The sequence below is a fragment of the Zonotrichia leucophrys genome, chromosome 5, assembly GCF_028769735.1.
Source record: "Zonotrichia leucophrys gambelii isolate GWCS_2022_RI chromosome 5, RI_Zleu_2.0, whole genome shotgun sequence".
Classification (NCBI taxonomy): Eukaryota; Metazoa; Chordata; class Aves; order Passeriformes; family Passerellidae; genus Zonotrichia; species Zonotrichia leucophrys.
The window spans coordinates 45,919,567-45,940,643 of record NC_088175.1 but is presented as its reverse complement, the minus strand read 5'-3'; the positions used below and the strand labels follow the sequence as shown (position 1 = coordinate 45,940,643).

Below are 21,077 nucleotides of genomic sequence, written 5' to 3'. Positions count from 1 at the left end.
AAATCAAAACTTTTTAAAGCCCAGAGTCCAAGAACATAACTGAAAGTAATTTTTTTGCATAAAAATGTATTTAATCTACTTTTATTTATGAATACTGTTATTGATGTTATTTTAATATTTTGCTCTTAAAAATTATATCAAGCAAGGTTTCCCCAGTTATGTTTCTTTTTTTTAAGGAAATATAATATGTGAAAAAAGTGTTTGGCCTTGCTGCATCAGCTTAGCTGTTATTATTCAGACGAAAAATAAAGCTCCAGTGTTTCAGCAGTTCTTTCATATGACAGACTTCATTACAGTCTCTTTTTTTTTTTTTTTTTTTTTGTAAGAGTAAACTGTGCATTATTCTTCTGTGGTTTTTAATTATAGATATTAATAGTCTATTTTGTGTGTTCTGAAACTATGCTCTTTCAACTTGGACAGAGATCCTGAGCACAAAGAAAATGTCTAAGACAAAAAGACAACAAAGAAGTTTTATCAGCACTGCACCAAAGTTTTAAGTTGGTCCATTTTGGACAGATTGTCAATATCAAGATCCCAAAATGTAACCATTTTTGCACAGAAAGACAGCTGTCTATGCACATTTGTCAACTGTTTTGTTCTGTTTTCTATTGGAAAAAGAATCATTCATCATGTTACAATCACTGTCCAGTGCAAAGCTGATCAAGGGGCCTAACCATTAATTCATATCTGTCCACAGGTGTCAACTTTTAAGATGTATGCGGTTTGTATGAAAATAATAAAAAATATTCAAGTAGTTGAATACAAAAGTCTTTAGAACCACCCTCATGTCCTTTGGGGGGATATTACCCTGTAATGGGAATGTGAAGGAGCTTGACTTCAGAGTTGATACTTGAGGAAAATAATCTTGGAACTGCAGAAACTGCAAATGGCTCTTGAGTGTGGTTTCTTATCTAGAAAGGGAAATAGAAGACAGATTTCTACTGATAATACATTTTGATTTTTATGTCAAGAGAATCTCTGGGAAACTTATGGTGCAAAAATATTTGAATTCTTAATATAGGCAGAAGAGCTGCTTTCATATTCATATCCTTACCTAAAGAAAAGAAGTCTTTCCTCTATCTTTCAACAGTTAAGAGTTAGACTCCTCTCAGGAAAAAAATGTTGAAATTAGGAATATCAGCAAAGCCATTGTTGGATGGCAGCACTGGGGGAGATCAGCAGGTTTGTATGGATAAGGCAAACCTAATAGATCCCATACTGATTACACGGTTAAGATGCTGATTGAGAAGAACTTTCACCCTAACGGATGGGATAGTCCTATTCTTCTCCTCAGTAGGATTTCCCTCCCTCCATTTGAAGCTGTGGCTGGGCCTTTGACAAATGCTCAATTTGGAGTACTCAGGCTTAAAATGGAGACTTTTAAAAATCTTTAATTGGGGCTAAGTGCTAGTTCGTCATGCAGCCCATTGTTTAGAACAAGGAGGCAGGACTAAAGAGTTAACTGCTTCCAATTGTAAATGCATCAGTGGCAGGCACATTACAAAGCTCTATACAATCCTGTGGAGTAAATGGTGGACAGCTCATCACAATTAGGCATGGTCATAATGAAGAGCCAGACGAGAGAAAAGGGGGCATGGGGAAAAACAGACCTTTTACAAATGTTTTTATATGAAGACAAATTATAGCTAAAAGGGATAGTTAATTAGTTTAAAGAATAGGTGGTAATGCCTTCTCTTTGCAGAAAAAGAAAACTTTGAAAGCATGGAAAATGGGTGAGTTTCTAGCTGCTGATCTGGAAAAGGAGAAAACAATTCAAAGCAATACTGTACGTGGGTGTTTCTTAAAAGAGGCTGCGGTGGGAAGTGTGTGATCTGAGTAGTTTGCTCTTAGCAGAGACAGTAGGCACTCTTGTGTTTGACAGAGACCCTGCATGTAGCCTTGTTTCCTCTGGCATGCATCTGTGTTATTGCAGGTGCTTAGCACAGACAGAGATGCTCATGGTTTGCTTCCAGCTTTGCTCACCTCTGAGGAAGGCAAGGCCCACCTGGCTTCTGCTGGGAAGAATGCAGGGAAGAGCACAGCTACAGCCAGCCTTGTGCTCTGGCCTCTCTGAGGTGTTCTGGCTAACCAATCGCCTGTAAAAACAATCTGTATTCTGAAATTTGTTCTTTGGGGAAGCAATGAAGAATAGCAGTCATCTGCAGCAGATTGCTAAAGAACAGTGCAGGTATAAACTCATGTATTGTGCTGCCCATGAGATTCAGGCCATGGGACACTAATGGGAGGTGAAGCTTTTTCCAGCATCACTGAATTTTTGTGTGGCTCTTCCTAGCATCAGTCCCACTGTGTGTATCCTGGGTAAAATGGACCCGTGTGTCATTATTAGAAACACAAAAGACTTAATAGAACACAAAAGACTCCACAAAAACTTTTTTGGATAGGTATATGCAGTCGTTTCCCATAAAGCTGATTGAGTTTCTTACTGCTGGGATCAACTTCTGTGACTTGGTTGTGTTTTTGTGCTACAGCACAGATTCTGAGAACTACAGGATAACTGTAATCCTTACTTTTTAGTCTGGAATTTTGGAACCACCGTCATCACTCCCTATGACAGCTGTGGAATCAGTGTTGGTGCTGGTACTGTCTGTGTCTGTCACATGGCACAAAATAGATTATGTTCTAGTAGTGAATGGGATAAGGTTGTTATTTCTCAACTGTTTCTGCCTGCAGTAGCATGTGTAGCATGCTTTGTGCTCACAAAGAGGAAACTTGTTTGTATGAGAGCCTGATTCTCTATTAGTAAGTGGGTGGCTTTTATGGGACTGCTTTGGTGTCTTTTGTCCCAGGGAGAGAAAAATTGGGATTGCAGTTGTCTCTAATCTGTCACCTGAGTTCTCTTGGAATTTGCCTAGTTCTACAGCATCCATCAGTCTCCAAGGATAAGAAATATCCACCTACACATGCCAGTAGTTGTGGTATTGCTTCAATAACCCGTAGGTTCTAATGTGGTTTTTGTGGTCAAAGCGGAGACGTGCAATATGGAATTTTAAAATTCTTCTTTTCCTCCTGTTGAAATCAGTAGTAAGACTTGTGAGGGAACAAAGTTGGGCCTGTTTTTGGCACTTTAAGAAGTTTCGTGTAAAATATTTGATTCTTTTCATTAATTGTACATATTTGCTTGTCATGGCTTCGTAGAGAAAGCTGTAGCAAAAAGATTGTCTTTCATCATTGTTCTCTGCAGACCTAAAATCAATATTTCTGTGACTCCCCTTTTCTTTAAATCATCTCTGATAAGGTCTGCTTTAGCATTTGAATATGTGCAAATAACATGGATTCGTGCCCCCAATTACATTTGTCTTGTACATGAACAGACAGTATGATTAGAAATTTAAAGGATAAAACCTGTACCACTGCCTTCATCAGGAGTTATGTAAATATAAGCCCTTGGAAAATTACATTTCATTGGTACAAGTTGATGTAGAAGGGAAACCAGAACCACAGAAGGCAGGTATTCTGCTAAATGATCAGGAATGCAGGAGTGTACAATTGTAAGTAGTATACAGATTAGATTCTACAGGTCTCTTCAAATGTTTCTTAAAGGGTTTGTTTGTTTGTTTGTTTGTGATTTTTTTGGATGAGAAAAAGAGAAATTAGTATCATTTATTTTAAGAATGAAGAAAAGTAACATCATCTCTGCTCATATTCATTTTGATTTAATACAGGGCTGGATGCAGGCTGTGGGATGTTGAAAGGGAGAATGGAGAATAGAGGATGCTGCTAGAAGGATAACAGATACTGAACATTATTCTGAAAGAAACTTTTGTCCTTATCATACTATTATGCAGATAAAATGTTGGAAGAAGAGCCTGTATGAAAATGTTGAAAGAATTAATAGGGTTTTGTGTCAAATTAATACGCATGAAACCTAAGGTCAAATAGGAAGTTGGAAGAAAATTTATTTTTCCACTCAACCTTCTAAAAGTAAGTTGTTTTCCTTGCTTGCATATCTATGCTGATGTGGAGACTAAAATTTCAATAAATTATTTGATTTCTCTGTAGAAAGCTGTCCTCAACCTGTGGAAAAAAAAAAAATCTCTTAGTCTGGTCTTTAGGTGGGTACTAAGTCTGTACCAGATCAGTTCATTCCTGTCATTGTACAGAAATACCTATCTTCGAATACTTCATCTCTGAAGTTTGATATAACAGAAGGAAAGCTCTTTCATACACTACCCAGGAGCTGGGTCAGAGAACTAAACATCTTTAGAAAATTGTTTCTGTGAGATTTTATTTTATTTAACTGTTTGGCTAAGCAGGGAGACAAAGTTGGAGGTGATCCAAGCCCAAGAATATGTAACATAAATTTCCAAGGCACATGAAGAACATATTTGAAAAGAGAGCAAGAGATGGGCACAAATAATGAAAAAATCCAACATTTTTAAAGATCATACTGACAAGGAAAGGTAGCAATTGATACCCAGGCCTATAATACTTTCTTGCAGTCTTAGCAAAGTTCTAGAGAGTTTTTCTGTCAGTCTGTGAAGTATAAACGAGACATTTTGTAAAGACCCTCAGTCATCTGGTAGAATCCCAGTGGAAAGAGGAAGGGATCAGGACAGGACCGTGAGGTCTGTGGATAATAAAGTCTCTGCAGAATTGCAGCTCAGCCATGGGCAATTGCGAAGCAGAAATCTCTTCCTTTCAAAGGTTTTGGTTCTTCTGGAAGGTAATCTGGTAAGAGTGAAAACAGCAGCCTGACCACCCTGCCTCTGTTTGTATGGTTGGTGTGTTCACGTTCTTGTTTGTATCAGACTGTGGCTGTAAATCAAGCTTTTTCCTGGGCTGCTGTTTACAGAAACAGTGATATCCATTTTAAGTTTCAATGTCTGCAAATTTTTGCTAGAATTTAAATGCTAGCATTTAGCTAGAAAATATTCTTTGTGAACAGGTATTTTATCACATCAAGGCCTACCAATAGTCCTTCAACTGTAAGATTTATTAATAATTGGAAATTTGTTATTTAATCTAGAGTTTAAATGTAGTTACATATGCCAACTTAATGCCACAAAATAGCCTAAGAATATTCTTAAGCAGTATGTCAGCTAAATTTTATTGCAGTTCCATTAGTATTACTATTAAGCAGCTGACTAAAGGTCATAATGAATACTTACTATTTTATATCACCCAGGAGGTGCTAAGTACAGCTGGAGTCTATTTCACTACTTGAACACATATAATAGTCGACAAATTGTCGATCAGTGGATGTGTCCATCTTATCAAAGTACTTTGTCTGCCCAAGTATGTAGCAATTCTTCTGGTGTGCATTGCATAATAGATGGAGGTGGAGGGTTTTTTTTTTAAAAAAAAGTAAGTTCTTATTCAATGGCTGGTTGTTGTAGTCTTATTTTAAGTACTGCCTATAATTCTGTGCTTGTACTGACATTTCAGTAATGCAGTCAGGCCTGCATGATTCTTGCCAACCAGTTTAATAAGTGGGGTAACAATAATTGAGATTTCTGGTGTTCAAGATGATGAAAATTATTTTGTAGATTTTATTTGGTTGATGCTTTTTTTCATACTTTTCTGACCATGTTTTTCCTTCTACTGATGCCAAGTTCTGCTGGAACTGCAAGAAGATTATGCCCTTATTGTAATTCTTTAACAGCTGTTGCAAAATAAGTCTTGGCCCTTAACAAACCAGTTCTGTGCATTTTGAATGGATTTTTTTAGAATAGTTTTTTGAAAAACCCCCCATCAAAAGAGATGGTTTGATTAATGTGGTGATTTGAGCTTTAATCTGTGTGATGAGTATCATGCAGAACTGTGTGAGCAGCATGGACTTGGGATCCTTTTAACTGTTATCTATCTGATGTCGTTCAACAATTTTATTTGCAATAGGAAAGCCCTGGCTTTAAGTAAAAATACTTAATATTTTCAATTGTTGCCTTCTTGTGTTTCAAGTGGATTTTATGAGTACATGTGGGGGCCTGAATATATGTTGTATTGTGAGATCAGTGTGTGTCTAAGTTACTCCAAACGAGCTGCAGCTGCAGGGTCCTTAGTTGGGCAACAGCTGTGGCTCGTGAGGGTAACTGAGATAAATAGGGGTGGGTCAAGAGCCCAAGAGGAGCCCCTGAGAAGATAGAAGAGCCCCGTGTGAAGACAACGCTGCAGCCAAACAGAGAGAGAGAGAAGGTATGGAATCCCCCGGACAGCCGAGAGCTGTGACAGCCTGAGAGCTGGGACTTTACGTGTATGGCAGCCAGAGAGCAAAGATTACAACAAGTACACAGGACAAAAGGACAACTGCTTTATGAAATATGAAAAAATATTCCACAATCGTCTTGGTCCTATTTCTTTTCACTACAGAAAGTCTATGAAACTTCAGACTGCATTCAATTTCACATTCATTTTGGCAGCAATAGTACTGTAAAACTGCTCATTTCCTACAGGGCTTTTGCAATATGTATTTTAGCACACACATTCAGCAACGACTGACTTTTGATCTAAAATGAACTAAAAATACTTTTTATCAAAAATTGCGTGTATGTGAATGAAAGAAAAAGGTTAGCCCTCCACTGTGTTTGGCTTAAATTCTTTTGACATTAACTTGTTCAAAAGAGAATAATTTCCTTTTCTTGAAAAACATAAATTTTATTATTTTCAGCAGCAAATCTTTCCCCTTTAGTCCATTAGCACTAGGCAATCTCTTCCTATTAGTAGCAAGTTGCAAGACAAGAAAGGGTTAAATTTTTATGGCAAAATATCTCATTGATCTTATCATTCTGAGTAATTAGGTAATTCAGCAGCCACAGTTCAATGAGACTTAATGTTCAAATGCTGCTCCTCTCCACATCTCACCCTGGCTGAAGCTGGGAATGTAACGGAGGCCACAAAAGAAATGGGATATCTCAGAAATGTCCCAAATCTCGTGGTTATCACCAAAGTATGGGCTGCTCAGGTAGGCCACAGCAGAGCTGCAAGTTGAAAATTTGCCTTGACATCCAAGGGACCAAATAGATGTGTCTTAGACTTCCCGTCAGAATATCTCAGTCTGATGAAACAGTGAAGCTGTATGGAGATTGAATGGAAATTGAAAAATGCAGACAGAAAAATGGGAACGAAAATTGAGAGATATTTTAAGAGTATTCAAGATTTAAAAACCCAAATATTCTCTACTGTGTCAGAGGGAAATAGAAGCCACACTTGTAATAAGTGGCTTTTATGCTCTCTGTACACTCACATGTCAGTTGACATCTCTGTAAAGTCCTTTCAGACTAGAAGTAATGGAATATAAAAATTCAAAAGAGAAGAAATGATGATTCCTGCTGACAGAATCAAGTACTATGGCTTTTGCAGCATGTTTATGGTAAAAAAAATAGTCCCCAAATATCCATGAACACAAAGAATTGTATAGATCATTTACTAGATGGAAACTAGTAATTCTTCCAAATTCTTCTTAGTGCAGAAAAAACCTCCCAGATATGATTAAATAAACCCTTAACTTGCATTTGGACAGAAACATGGTGATGTGTCCAAATACTGTATAAGTGCAATGTACAACTTTAAAATTCATTAGTTGCTTAGCTAAAGAAGGTCTTTAAAAAAAAATATTCATTTTGGGTTTAGTTCAAGCAGGCTTAGGTGACCTCAGTGCAAGAGTCCTGAAAGACTTTGCTGAGATGATTTCTGGTCAACCTCTTAATTTTTTTATTAAAAGGTGATTTTTTTGCATATTTTAAAACCTAAAAGTCATAAAATTGTGCTAGTGTACAGAACTGCCAGCAGAATGGTTTAGACTTGTATAAATTAGTCAGCTTGCTATTGATTGCAGGTAAAAGAATGGAAATGTTGATCATGAATTCAATAAAGAATTACAGAATGGAAGTGAAGTTCATGGCTGTCACAGTTTTATGATGAGAACACCTTGTAAAACCAACGTTCAGATTCTTCATGTGGTTGTAGGTCTAATGAATGTACTGTCTAGACAGAGGGTATTATTCAAAAAACTCCTGGTGCCACATTGGAATTAAGAGGCGCATTAGCACTGTTACAGCAGTATCCAGCAAACAAACTGAAAGTGGCCTCCCTGGCAGGTGCCAAAGAGGAATTTTCAGTGAAGAGTGCTTACTCTGTGGGATGTTTTCAATGGCATCCTGCTAGGACTGATTCTACCAATGTTTGGTGTCATCTTCACTGATGGAAACCAAGCCACAATACCCTGGCCAAGAACATTTTTGGACTAAGATCAGCAAAAAATTATAAGGGAGGACATCCTCAGGATTTTTTCACTTTGTTTCACATAGACTCTGCCTTCTTGGAATAAAATGTATTTTGACACACTCAGGTGTAAGGCTGTACAGAGGAGACAAATATCAACAGGAATGACAACTGCATCCTGTGAAACAGTCACTGACTTAAAAGACTTTGAGGTCACAGTGGTGAGAGTGATGAACTGGAGCTCTTAGGGAAGTGTGCTTAGAAAAGCCAGTGGGATTCCTGGATGTGGCAGTAGTGGGCTGGAAAGTGACTTTTACCTCCAGCAACTGAGTAACTGTTTCCCAATCAATACTCTGCTAACTGTTCTCTTACAGACCCTTTGTGTTATCAAGGGAGGCAGCTTGTCCCTGACATTGTTGTTCATGCTTCTTCAGCTCAATGTTATGGGCAAAATGTTATGAAGCAGAAGAACAGGCACACAAGCAATTTCTCAGATAAAAGCCCCAGAGTACAGAACTTTTTCACCTGAGATGGTCCGTGGTCAAGCCACTAAAAGGAAGACTTGCGCTCCTGGAGCTGTTAGTGGTTCCCTGCAGCTTTTCTGTGTGGCTTGGAGGTTGTTTTGACACCACTTGTGGTGGTGGTGGGAGAGAAAGTTGTGATCCTTGCTCTTGAGATGCATTTCTGTAGGGGGATAGAGTATAAGAAAATAAAGAGAGTGTAGAAAGTAATCTTACCCCTAAGGAGTTGCAGCTGGGCCAATGATCAAAGATTAGGAACAGGCCTGACTTTAACAGGCCACAGCTGTAGGCAATGAGAAGAAGAGTGCTGTAAAAGAGTGGGTTGCCTGGGTGGGAAGGGAACTGGAGTCAGTGGCTGCTTTGTGAAGAAGAGTCAGTGCTCTGAGGAGATGCCCACGAGAAACACCAAGAAGGTATGGAACTTTTGTGATAAGGAGACAACTGTATGGAACCCTTGCAATAAGATGGCAACATATTTCCTTTGGGATATCACAGGAATCGTGCTCTGATTTCATGATTTGAAGTCATGCCCATCTGCAGAGTAGGGCCAATGCCTCTCCCCAGTCCTGGGGGCAATCTGAGGGTGAGCACATTGATGGCAGTGTGAGGACATTGCAGCAGTGAGCCCCTTGGTGAGATCTTTGGAGTAAATGAGACAAACACCTTGTGTAGGGGGATATAAAGGAATCCGCTCAGGCAAATGTCTTCCTCACAAATGCTCTGCAGAAATATCAGCCAGTCTTAATGAAACCTGACTGCAAGTTTGTTTGAAAACTATTTTTAAGTGTTTAAGACTTAATTTTGAATGTGTTGGTATTTGTGTATTTGTAGAGGTGCTTCAGTTCCATTTAAGCACTGGATATCCATTTACATTCAAGAATGTATCACTCCTTTATTAAATATATACTCCAAGGCCCTAACACACTGTCTCCAAGTAGCAGTTCTACATTCATGTATTCTTTATCACTTCTAAAACATTTACTCCTATGTAAAACATTTAAGTTCCTTGCTGTCTGTAAGTACTGTGGTAGCCATGCACATGGAAAGAGAAGACAAAGATTAACTGTTTATTAACATATTAATTAATGTTTTAAAACTCAGCAAGTCATTTTAAATGACGTAGATACAAAGACATCTTCATACAGAAGTATTCTTGGACTAAGTATAACTTACTGGAAGACTAATAGATACATAAGTAAGCCTAAATATGTGGAAAGACCAGAATAGTGCTCAAACTGGTTAAAATAAGCTACATGTTTGTCTCAAAAATTGTTTACTGACAAAAATTTTAATGTTTTTCTTGCTTTTAGGTAACCAGAATCTTATTAAAAGAATTTTTTTCCAAATTCTTTGCAAGGGGTAGTAGCTCAGTTATTCAATAGCTAACTGACAATAATTAGCCTATTATGATGATTAATGCTTATTCAGGACATTTAATTTGTATGCTATAAGCATGGTGAGACAGCTAATTTGAAGTTATGCCAAATACAGTTTAGTTTTTATATACAACATTTGTTTGCCTTTCCAAATATAAAATAATTGACAAGAATAATCATAGCTGAGGATATTAGGTCAGCAAGTTTTCATTTCTCCTTTTAATAACAATGATGTGTTACTTAGTGAACCAATTAGCAAGGTAAACTTTACTTGCATTAAAAAATGCATAAGGCTAAGGAAGAATTTCTAAATTGTAGTTAATAGAATGTCAACAAAGACGCATATTCTGTCATTGTAGCCCAGGTGAGAACCATCTGTCCCAAATAGATAGCATTTCTCCAACTTCTCACAAGGAAGAAGGATACAAGGTCATTTTTATGCACCTTGTAATCAGGATTGACTTTATGAAAGTCAATTAAGCTACTAGGCCTTAGTCACAGTTTCAAAGAAATAGACAGTGAAAGAATAAATGTCTTTAATCATGGTTACTAGAAGCCTTCACTTTTTCCCTCAGGAAATGCCTATATTTTCATGAGGAACTTGCAGCCTGTTCAGGACATTTGGAGGGGCAAATTTACATTGCTGCTTCTTCTTGTTCAGGTTCTTTGACCCAGGCAGCAGAGCACACTTCAAAATTTGATGCTCTTCTCCAAAAGCTTCAATGTCTCTTGATTTGAAGCTTAAGTCTCCTTAAGCATGCTTTCAGGAAAAAAAAGCCAAATGGAGAAACATGCAGAGGCTCCTAAGGGAAAAAGAATGTCTGCAGTAGTGTTTGGAAAGTGATCTGGAGCCTTTGGAAGATAAGGGGAAGGACAAGTTTCTCTGTGGGGGAAGTGTTGGTGTTTCCTTCAAAGTCTTCCTTAGGTTTCAGCCTTTGAAGCAGCAGGCATTGCAAAATTCCTCCTTGGGCATCGTATAAAAGTAGATAGCACGTCTGTGTTCATGCACCAGTCCAACCAGTCATCTCTGCTTGAGAAATATTTCTGCAAAAGGCATTTCTGGCTGTTCTTTGCAGCTAAGCAAATAGCTGGACTGTGGGTCACTGATGAGAAATAGAAGAATCTATCTTTTGTGCAGTACCAAAATGTATATTTTGAATTTTTTTAAAAATTTTTCTATCGACCTCAAATTTTGAATGCCGGGGATGAGTTGCAGGATATTTATTCTTGCTCATGCCGTTGTTTCCTCAAACTGCTGAGAAAGCAAGGTGTCTGGATGCTTTCTGACTCCAAGGAATAAGAGGAGGAAGAGACAATTGTTCTCCTAGAGGTGATGACAAGACCCCAAGTCTCTGTCATTTACCCAGGGTCCTTTCAACCTTTTGTTATTTGGAAGAAGCTGGCAGTCTGTATTAATCTGCGTGAAAAATAGTGGACCTATTTCTGTTCATTTGACCTCCCCTCCCCTGAAAGGATCACAAGCCAGCCAGGCAGGTTATACCCAGCCCTTGCTGAAGCACAGCCACAGCATTTACCGCACCCTTGCAAGGAGCCAACGGACCCTGAATCCATTTGAATCCATTAAAGTAGAACAGAGCAGCTCTGCCTGCACCTGGTGAGCTGAGGAAGCCCAGGCATGGAGTGCTGTGCATCCCCAGGGCTTCTCCAGTGCCCCACAGCCATGGCAAGGCTCTTGCCCAGGTGTGGGGCAGGGGTTTGCTCAGAGCTGAGGCCCTTTAATGAGCAGCATGAATGAAGGCTGCTCCCATGGTGAGGCTGGGAAGAATTTGGCCCACAGACAAATGTGGCCCATGCCACAGCACTTAGGGCTTTGTCCCCTTTTTTGTTTACAATTACAACCACGGAAAAATGAGAAACTGTTCACAGTTTCTCAGTAAGAATATGGGGAATCACTGGTTATCCACCACCTACTTAGATCCTCTTTATTTTATTTTTCTATTGCATCTCCCAATACTTCATTACCACCTTTGTAACTTAGAGGAGTGCAGGGACCAATTTAAAATCCATTGAAAGAGCCTTTGGCTTTCTGTAGTGGCTCCTGGATCAGGGCCAGGGGGTATAAACTGCTAGTGGCAAGTTTACAACAGTGCTCCCTTTGTGGGTGCCACTGCTGGGGCTTACTGAGGTGGCTGAACACTCTAACAAAAGTGATTTTGCAGATTAACCCGGTTACAAGCTGTGTGTTCTCAGTGGGAACTCTTCCAAATTTTTAAAAACAATTATAGTTCTCTGTCCATGAATGCTGGACTGTCACATTCTGCCAACACAGGGAAGCTTCAGAGAGGATTTTTTTGGGCTAGGCTGGATCTCCCTCTGTCTTTGTACTCTAACTAATCTAATCGAAGATTAATTTGTTCCTTGCTTTATTATCCCTGTATTCAAACACACACAATGCAGTATTTTGTGAGCTTACTTCTGAAATAGATTCTAGCAAGGTTAAAAAAAAAAATCAGCTTCCTTGCACTGCATATATACCCACTTAGTACTACACTAGTCATGCATTAAAAATACCTCTGATCTGCTATTGCCAGGGAAAATTAACTGTAAACTGAAAGGAAAAGTGGTGCATTGCACTTCAGTCTCAATCCTACCCTTTCAGTCTTGGATTTATTCACATCGAGAGCAATATAAATACATTAGTCAGTAATTTGGTTTTTACTCATTCACAGGCAAAAATCATCATTTCCTTAGTTTGATAAAAACTGTTCTGATAGAAATGCAAATCTCCAGGAAAGGTTCAGACATGGTTTAAATTGTCCATTGCATATTTTTGATCACTTACATGAATTCAAGGACTACTCCACTTGAAGCAAAGCTCTCATTTAAGCCAAAGAATGAAACATGTTCCTGGGTGAGCAGCTGCCTAAGCAAAGTACAGTATTAAATGCTACCTGTGTTGGTGGTTGGAAAGCAAAGAGGTTGCATTACTAATGAATAAATCAAACTGATGAATTATTGCAACAAGTTCTTTTTTAAAAAAAAATTGAAACAGTTCTTAGTTGAAATGTATTGAAACTCAGAGTAGGTTCGTAGTAGGTTTTCTAATGAAGGATTTTTTTTTCTTTGTTACATATGGAATCAGTTGCAGTTTAGTTTCATTTTTGCTGTTGTTGAAAACTTAGCATAAACCTGTCCTTGAGAAGCTTGGAAGTACCTGATATATTTGTGCAGCCTTGAATTCACCATGCAGAAACAAAAAAAATCCAGCCAAAAAATCTCTGTGGAAGTTGCAGTGATGATTTCCCAACAACCAGTGGCTTGTGCCTTGCAAAGCATTTTTTTTTTTTTTTTACTATTTCAGTTGTGATTTGCTGCATTCTGCTCTTCTTTTTGCATGACATGTAAAGGTCCCTTGTTGTTTGTGTATCATTGATGCAATTCTCCTGCAACAGAAAACAAAGAAGGCAGTAGTGGTTTTAATAGAGGGTGCCTGATTGATAAGCTAGTTGCAGCCAAACCTGCTCTGGCTAATTGTCTTTCAAATGCCCTCATTAATCAAACAGAGGAGTAAGTCTGACAGGAGAGCTGTCACTGTTTTCATGATTTCCTACCACTCACCTCACAGTGTGAGACCTGGCTGGGTACCCAAATCATGGCCTTTAAACAGTTTTAATGCCTGCTCACTGCAGAGCACACCTGGCTTTGGTGGGATGGGGGCCTGCCCAACTCTGAGCCATGATCTATCCCAGGAGACCAATTTAGCAGTTATTTAATGATTCATAGCTTGATGTCTGGAAATGAGTGCTCCACACGATAACATACATAAACAAATTTAATTAGTTTTTGCCTTTTTTGCATAAGTAGCCACCAGTGTATTAAAGCTGCAAACAAAACAGGTAGGCTGCCTGGAAAGTCATTGAAGCTGGTTCACAGCAGATCTTTGTAAAAGGCTGTGGTGCTTTCTTTCATCTGCTGATAGTCACTGATGTCTCTTTGGCCAGGTCCTGAAGTTGCTGGGTTTGCTCATTAAGAACAAGGGAAGCAGTTATCTCAGCTAGCTTTTGGCCAGGTGTTAGAATTACATATCTACAGCAAAAACTGGCAGCCTCTCATCTACTGCCCTTCAAAGCTGCAGAATGTAGTATTTTTTTGAAACTGTTTTTAAAGGATGTGCTTCATATGTTTCCTGTTTTGCAATCTATTAGAAATATTATTTAGTACACATCAACCTGAGTTATTGTTCAGAGATAGGGATTTATATATTTGCATTTTTATTGAACATACATGAAAATGGTGCAAAATTATTTCTAGTTGTGCACACTACAAAATAGGGCAAAATACTTAATGCTTAAGAAAGCAAATTGAAAGCTTTAGGGACAGAATATTTTTTTAACCTTCTTTTGCAACATTGCATAATTAACAGTGGTGATGTATGAAGTGTATGGGGGTTTGTTTCTCTGCTGTTAAGTTTTTCATATTCTCTGTGGAGCAGAATTCTAGGATTGATAGTCCAGAATATCTTGTCATTCTCCTAAGCAATATAAGTAAATACATTTTGCATGAAAAAATGTTGCATTTTGCATATATTCATATTAAGTGAAATTCTTACTTTAATAACATTTCAGGGCTGAAAATGATTCAGCGACACATAGTACAAATATTTTATACTGCAGGGTTTCTTTGAACTCCTGACAGCAGAGCAATATAGCTTGTCTTTTTTTCTTTATCTGGGATTAGCTTCTACCCACCAAGTGGAATATTTGCTCCTATGAGAGGTGCCTTTTTCTTTGATAGGGCAGTTTGATCATAAATTTTAGCAGATCTTGGTTTTAGATTACCAACTGTCTGAACCAGACACCTTGTTTTCCTGAGCACACAGAGGAAAATCTTAGCATGGAACATGTTGGTTACAGGAATCCTGCAGTCATCACTTTATAAATGTGCTTGATCTCAGAGTTGAGCAAGGGGCACCAAGCCATGATTTAAGATGATATGCTGCTATCCAACAGTGAAATTCTGTCTCCAGAAAGCTCAGTGGAAACTTCGTTTTTGGTCTCAGTGGGGCCAAATTTTTTTTTTTGTTGAGGTATTTTGAACTTTGGAAGCAATTTTGACTGAGAAAGAAGGTGGGGACAAGGAACAAATTAGTTTTGACCTTTTTCTTTTAGAAATTTAACAGAGACCATTGGCTTATTTCTGCCAGTACCTCCCAACACCTATCGGAAAATGTATTTTCTCTGAGTCACTATTAATTTTATATCATGGTGTTTTATTTTACTATGAGAGACAAAGTTCCAAGTGGTGTGATTTATAGGACATGTGTACCTAGGTAGATATTGCCTCATGTTTTCTCTTCTCTATAAGCCAAAACAAAGAGCCTTAAAGACATATATTAAAGTCTAGGTACCTGCTCCTAAAATTTGACCGACTTTAACAAAACCAGTAGTGTGTAGGTAAACATTTCCAAAGGCCTGTGATTGATTTTATGAGCTCATTCAATGCCTGTGGGTTGTGCTCTGTGGACACTCATAAGGATTTCTGATTAGTGTCATCGTGCCCCCTATAAATCTATTTTCTTGGGAGTCTATATCTTGGTAATAAAAACTTGTCCTGCAGTGAAAGGTCTTGGCATAATAGCAGAATTATTGCTATTTTTACTGCATTTGAAAAGCAATCCTTGCACCTTCTCCCCATCCTCTAGAAACAGTCTTTTTTTTTTCTGCATATAATGCAATCCCAATAATTTCTTTGGTGATTTAATTAGGTAATATTAATGAGTGTACACTTCCTTTCTTACCTAGATTGTTTGGACTGTACAGGTCCAACCTTGTCACTGTTGTCTGCTTGTGTGTACCCCGGGCAGACTTAATTCATTTTCCTCACTTGGGAAAATCTGTCAGCTTCTGCCTGTATTCCTGTTGTTTCTTCCAGATTTGGACCCCCCCAGATCAGGATGGCTCTTTAAGATACAATGAGGAATCAAACTTTGTATTGAAGTGCCATTCCAAGAGCTATGAGGTGTCACGCCATTTTAAGACTTCACTTGTGGGTTCTTCAGCTGTGAGCAGGAGCCCTTTCAGGCTTGGTCATTTGAAGTTTTGTGTGTGTTCAATGTGGCCCACAGGTCTGTTAAAGAAGCACAGATTTGACAGGATCCACGAAACAGACAATACAACACCTAATTTCTTTTGAGCCTGGCCAGAGCCTGCTACTCAGAGTTAGTGCAGGTACCACTGCATGAATTGCTGCTGCGCCTGGCCCAGCCCAATTGCTGCTGCCTTCTGTGTAACAGGTGATGATTTTGCTGTCCAGGTAAATGAAGAGTTTATTTTTATCCTGACTGGCCTCCTAGTGGCAGTGATTCCCCTCTGCAGCCAGCTCAATAAAACATTTGCATGGGAAATAAATTTGGTGATTTATGGTTTAGGTCTTTCTATAGAATATTCAGTGTATTTGTTGTTGAGAGAGACGCTCTGCTATTCCCTTTTGAGATCAGGCTTTAGTTAAACCTATGCTTTATTTATTTGTGGAACTGTTGTGAATCATGCAAAAAAGTTGCAAAATGCTTCCCTAAAAGAACTGCTGAGTGTAGCATCTGATTGCAGGTAGTTAAGAGCAACAGGGTTTAAATTTGCTAAAATTCAGGAAGTGGGTAGGAATTGGAAGATGACAATTCCTGTGTGGGTTGAGCATCTGGAGCCAGCACTATTCCCAGCCTGGCCACCCTGGGATTCTGCTTTTGCATGAGCAGGAGAGGAGAATCTGCCACAGGGCAGCTGCAGGAAGATCAGTAATCAGATCCCTGATAACCTGAGTGACGGCTGCAGGCACACTGGAGCAAACAGGTTGCACTGCAGCAACAACAGTGCAGTGATCTTGTGGGGTAGGGACACCGAAATCACTGGATAGAGTTGAATGAAACTGATTAATTTTTTGGATAGTTTTATTTGGTTGTTTGCCAAAACTTTATTTTCTTTTATCTAGTGATAATATTTGTGATATATTAAGAATAAACAAGATTAGAAGGGAGTTTTTGTTAGTAGTAAAAAGGCTATTTCATCTTACTTTTCCTTTTGTTTTTCTCATGTATAATTTTAACTATAATTTCAACAGTTTATTAGCTACAGCTTTTTCAAAAAACAAGAAAAAGGTACCAAAACCATACAAAACCAAGGTGGTAATATAGTACTTATGGGACAATTTTGTTTTTTTTCTGTTGCAGAAATGACGTTGCTCATTCTGGTCTGGTGAGAAGGATGTGGGAGTACCTCAGTGGAGAAAGACATGGTAAGAATTTGTCACTAAAAGAAAAGCATACAGGATTGTCATCTAAATTAAATGCTGATGGATCATGGATTGGATTTTATCTGAGGGTTCTTTTAGCCCTTAGGTAAGGAGTATATCTGTGACTACAGTGCCAATGGTGATTATTGCTGTGATGGATCATCTGCTCAAAAATAATAATTGAAAGGACCTTCCTGAATTGTAGGACCTTATCCCATGGGAAAAATGCATAGATGGGAAGAGTTCCATTATGAACTGGAGATAGATGGAGCAGGTTTTCTCTCTTTCAATATTTTCCATGACTTTATTTGTTGTTATGAAGTCTTAAAACTAAAAACTGAAATTTCATATCAAACTTCAGCAGAAAAATGTGGTTACTGGTGAAAGAGTTTTGGTTTATAACAACAAAGCTGTTTGGGCTGAAAGTGCTTTACTGATGGATTCAGAACAGCTACCTGGTGTAAGTCAGCTCTGAGTAGGACATACAGGACCCAAGAGTTACTACTTCAGAAAAGTCAAACTCATTTTTTCCTTTTAATTGTATTTATTGTGTGAACTTACCATCTTGAAACTGACTGATTAAAACAGAGGTGTTGTTTCTACAAAGGGCCAGGATTGTGAAAGTCAACTGAAATATAATACAGGAGTTTGGAGTGAAAGTTTTCATTTCAAGGAATAGATACATAACACTGCTAATTTGTCGTTGATGCTGGCTTTGAGGTCTGGAAATTGTGGGTGAAATTCTGATGTCTTCACCAAGATATCAGAAATGTAGATATCAAAGGCTGGGGAAGTCACCCTAGATTCACCTTACAGTCAGTTGAGGAAAAATGGGCACCTTCAGAGAGTGATTCATCTCAGCCTAAAATAGGCAGGTCAGGCAACTTGCCCCCTGGAGATGCCTGTTTCTCTCCACTGACTGTAGGGAAGCCTACAGTGGCACACTCAGAATTCAGTGTGTAACCTTTCAGTGCCTGAATCTAGGCTGGATGAATCTCACCCTGTGGTAGCAACGACAGGCTCTGCCAGCTGTACTAGTGTGAATGACACCTTCCTGGGCTGCTCCAGTGGCTCTGCTTCTGGGGGGCATTGAAGAAGGTCTGGCTGAGAAATTCTGAGGGTCCTCAAAACTCTGAATGATCCCAATGATGATTTTTGAGGCTTGTTTACTTCTTAGCTTCATTGGGAGTAGGTAGTTTTATTTTAATTGTGTAAAAAGAAAGGGAAATCTGGGGTTTCTGTTTGTTAATCTTTTTCCCCCTGTGGAATCCTAAAAATGAAGGCATATTTTATTCTGTTGGGTAGTAAAAACTGCTGGGATTTTCTCAAAAGCCAATGGCTGTCTATTATTTTTTGTCCCATTTGCTTTTCCCATTTGTAGTGTTGCAGAGTGTACATAGATAGTGGCTGCCCTGTAAATCCAGCAAGCATGGAGGAACCGGGTAGACATTTTTTAAGGGCTGGCAAGCTTTGTTGGGTTTGGAGGATGTCTGTGAGACTGAAGATCCAGCTGGATTTGTAATCATAATCCTTGCCTGCTTAAAATAATTTTAAAAAAATTGAGGAGGAGATGGAATGAATAGTGCTGTTGTTTTATACAACATTTGCTATTAACAGAGTTAATAGAGGAAATGTTAATAGGAAGGATATAATATTATGAAAATATTTAGAGAGAATTTGTGTTTTTGTGTAGTTTATGAATTAGGAAAACAAGATTGCTCAGAAGACCCTTGCTTAAAAGGGAATTGTCCTGAGCACTGAATATGTTCAGCCTTTTAGGTCACAGGATACTTTTCATGCTGAACTCCTGTAAATACAAACCAGTTTGAACATAACAGGAGCACAAGGGCATTTTTGCTTCTTCCAGAAATCCCCAGAAGTGGGAAGATGGAAAAAGTCCCAATAGTATTTATGACTTTTATTTTCTGTTGTTCAGAGAACCTGCCAAACACATAATAATTAGAACTTTGTGCTTGAGGTCATACTGGTTCAGTGAATTTGTACCTGAGCTGATGTTTTCAGTCACAGAGTGCTCTGAATTTTCTGACAGTCATAGATGGGATAAAGTGGTCCAATAGTTCAACACACTTGTAACTTGCTGTTACTTGTTTTTTATTGGGTTTTTTTGTGTCTTGACAAATACTAAAAATAGGACATAGATTGTTCCAAAACTTGAATGTACCAAGTGACTAAAATAAAAATCTGAGAGATAGAGGAAGGAAGCTTAAATTTTTACAACTTGTTACATCTTTTCTTTCTCATATGTCTGCAAACAAAGCCCTTTCTTATTTAAGTATTTCCCAATGTAACCTACCATGTTGAATGTTCTATATGAGTTTGGCTGTTTGTAATTTACCAGGAAAACAAGAGGAAAGAATGCATAGAAAGCAAGCTGCATGCTTGGAGCTGAAATTGTGCACCACCTTCATTAATAGTGGTAGGATCTCTAAACAGGCATCAAAGAACATTTGTAAATTTATATTTAGCCAGGCATGTTGTACAATACTCTGTATTGCTCTTCAGACAGCTCAGGGATGAGGCAGTTCTGAGCACGTGCTGGCAGCTGTGTGCATGTTGCTAATCAGTCTTGTGTGTACAACTTAGGGGCTGCTTCACCTATATTTACTTTTCATTTAGCCCTTTTCAATTACCCATTCAAAAATCTTTGAAGACTGTTCCTCAGTCCTGTAATCTCTCTTCAATGAAAATGAGTGTAGCCACAAAGAGAACTAGAATAGGGTTCATTCTCTTCTGTGCAAAAGAGAATGGATAAAAGTTTGACTTTAATACAGGTGTGTGATAACACTGCTGCTATAAGGCACCTTTTGGCCAAATGGCAAACAAGCTGAAATAAATCTATTCCTTACCATGCAAGGCCTTCCTAATTAATTGGGGAAATCCTTCCTCAGAAGGATGAAAAAACCAGAGTAGAACTGAGTACACCAATGCTGGGAAAGGACAAATTTACCTGTACTTCTCTAATTGCCACTATTTTCAATCTGGAGGCAGATGGAAATAGGTGGCAACAAAACTGTTGAAATAGGAGCATTGCTTTGAATGCAAGTGAAATTTAGGGAGTGGGATAATTCTTTCCAAAGTAGAGAAAATAATTTTACCTTCACTAAAAATCAGGGATTGTCTTTCCTATATTGGGGTGGCTGGAAAGTAATTTTATATACCTGTTTTTGACTTGGCTCACTTGGAGTGTGACTTATTTACTTGAAAAATATTTACATGGAAACAGGTAGTGGAACATCTTAGCTACACTGATTTTCATCACAGTGGCAGTCTTGATGCCCTTCTCCCAGGACTACCATAATCACTCAAAATAGTCTATATTTTGAGTTTTACAGAAAATCTTCCCGAGTTCAATTTCAGAATAATTGCAGTGCTGTTATACTTTGAAAATAATAACTATTTGCATGGAATTTAAGAGGTGTTTCAGGGCCTGACATCCAGTGAAGTTTCTCAGGTTGTTGAAAGGATGGTTTGAGTAACTCTTTCAGAAGCTCAGTTAATGCAAGGGCACGTTAAGTTTTGCCCTCACAGGACTGATGGCATAATTTGTCCATTAAAAATCTGTATCACCAGGCAGGTATTTCTTTGCTATGGATCCTCCAGGAGTTAGAATATTCATAATTTTGAGAAAATACTCATCACTGCTGGATTTACCAGAAAGTCCCACATTTTTTGGGATGTTATCCCAATGTTCTGGTAATAGAAAAATTGGAAAACTTTTGTGTTGATGTAGTGACTG

At 38.4% G+C, this 21,077-nt stretch overlaps 1 long non-coding RNA gene across 2 annotated transcripts in view; it reads left to right on the top strand.

Annotated features, from left to right (window-relative positions):
• Positions 1–9,046: 9,046 nt before the first annotated feature.
• LOC135448798 (uncharacterized) overlaps positions 9,047–21,077 on the top strand; it is a 148,216-nt gene continuing 136,185 nt past the window's right edge. For both annotated transcript variants that reach the window (XR_010440581.1, XR_010440582.1), the window contains exons 1-2: positions 9,047–9,112; positions 17,259–17,323. This is a non-coding gene — a long non-coding RNA (uncharacterized LOC135448798). The remainder of the gene's footprint in view (positions 9,113–17,258; positions 17,324–21,077) is intronic.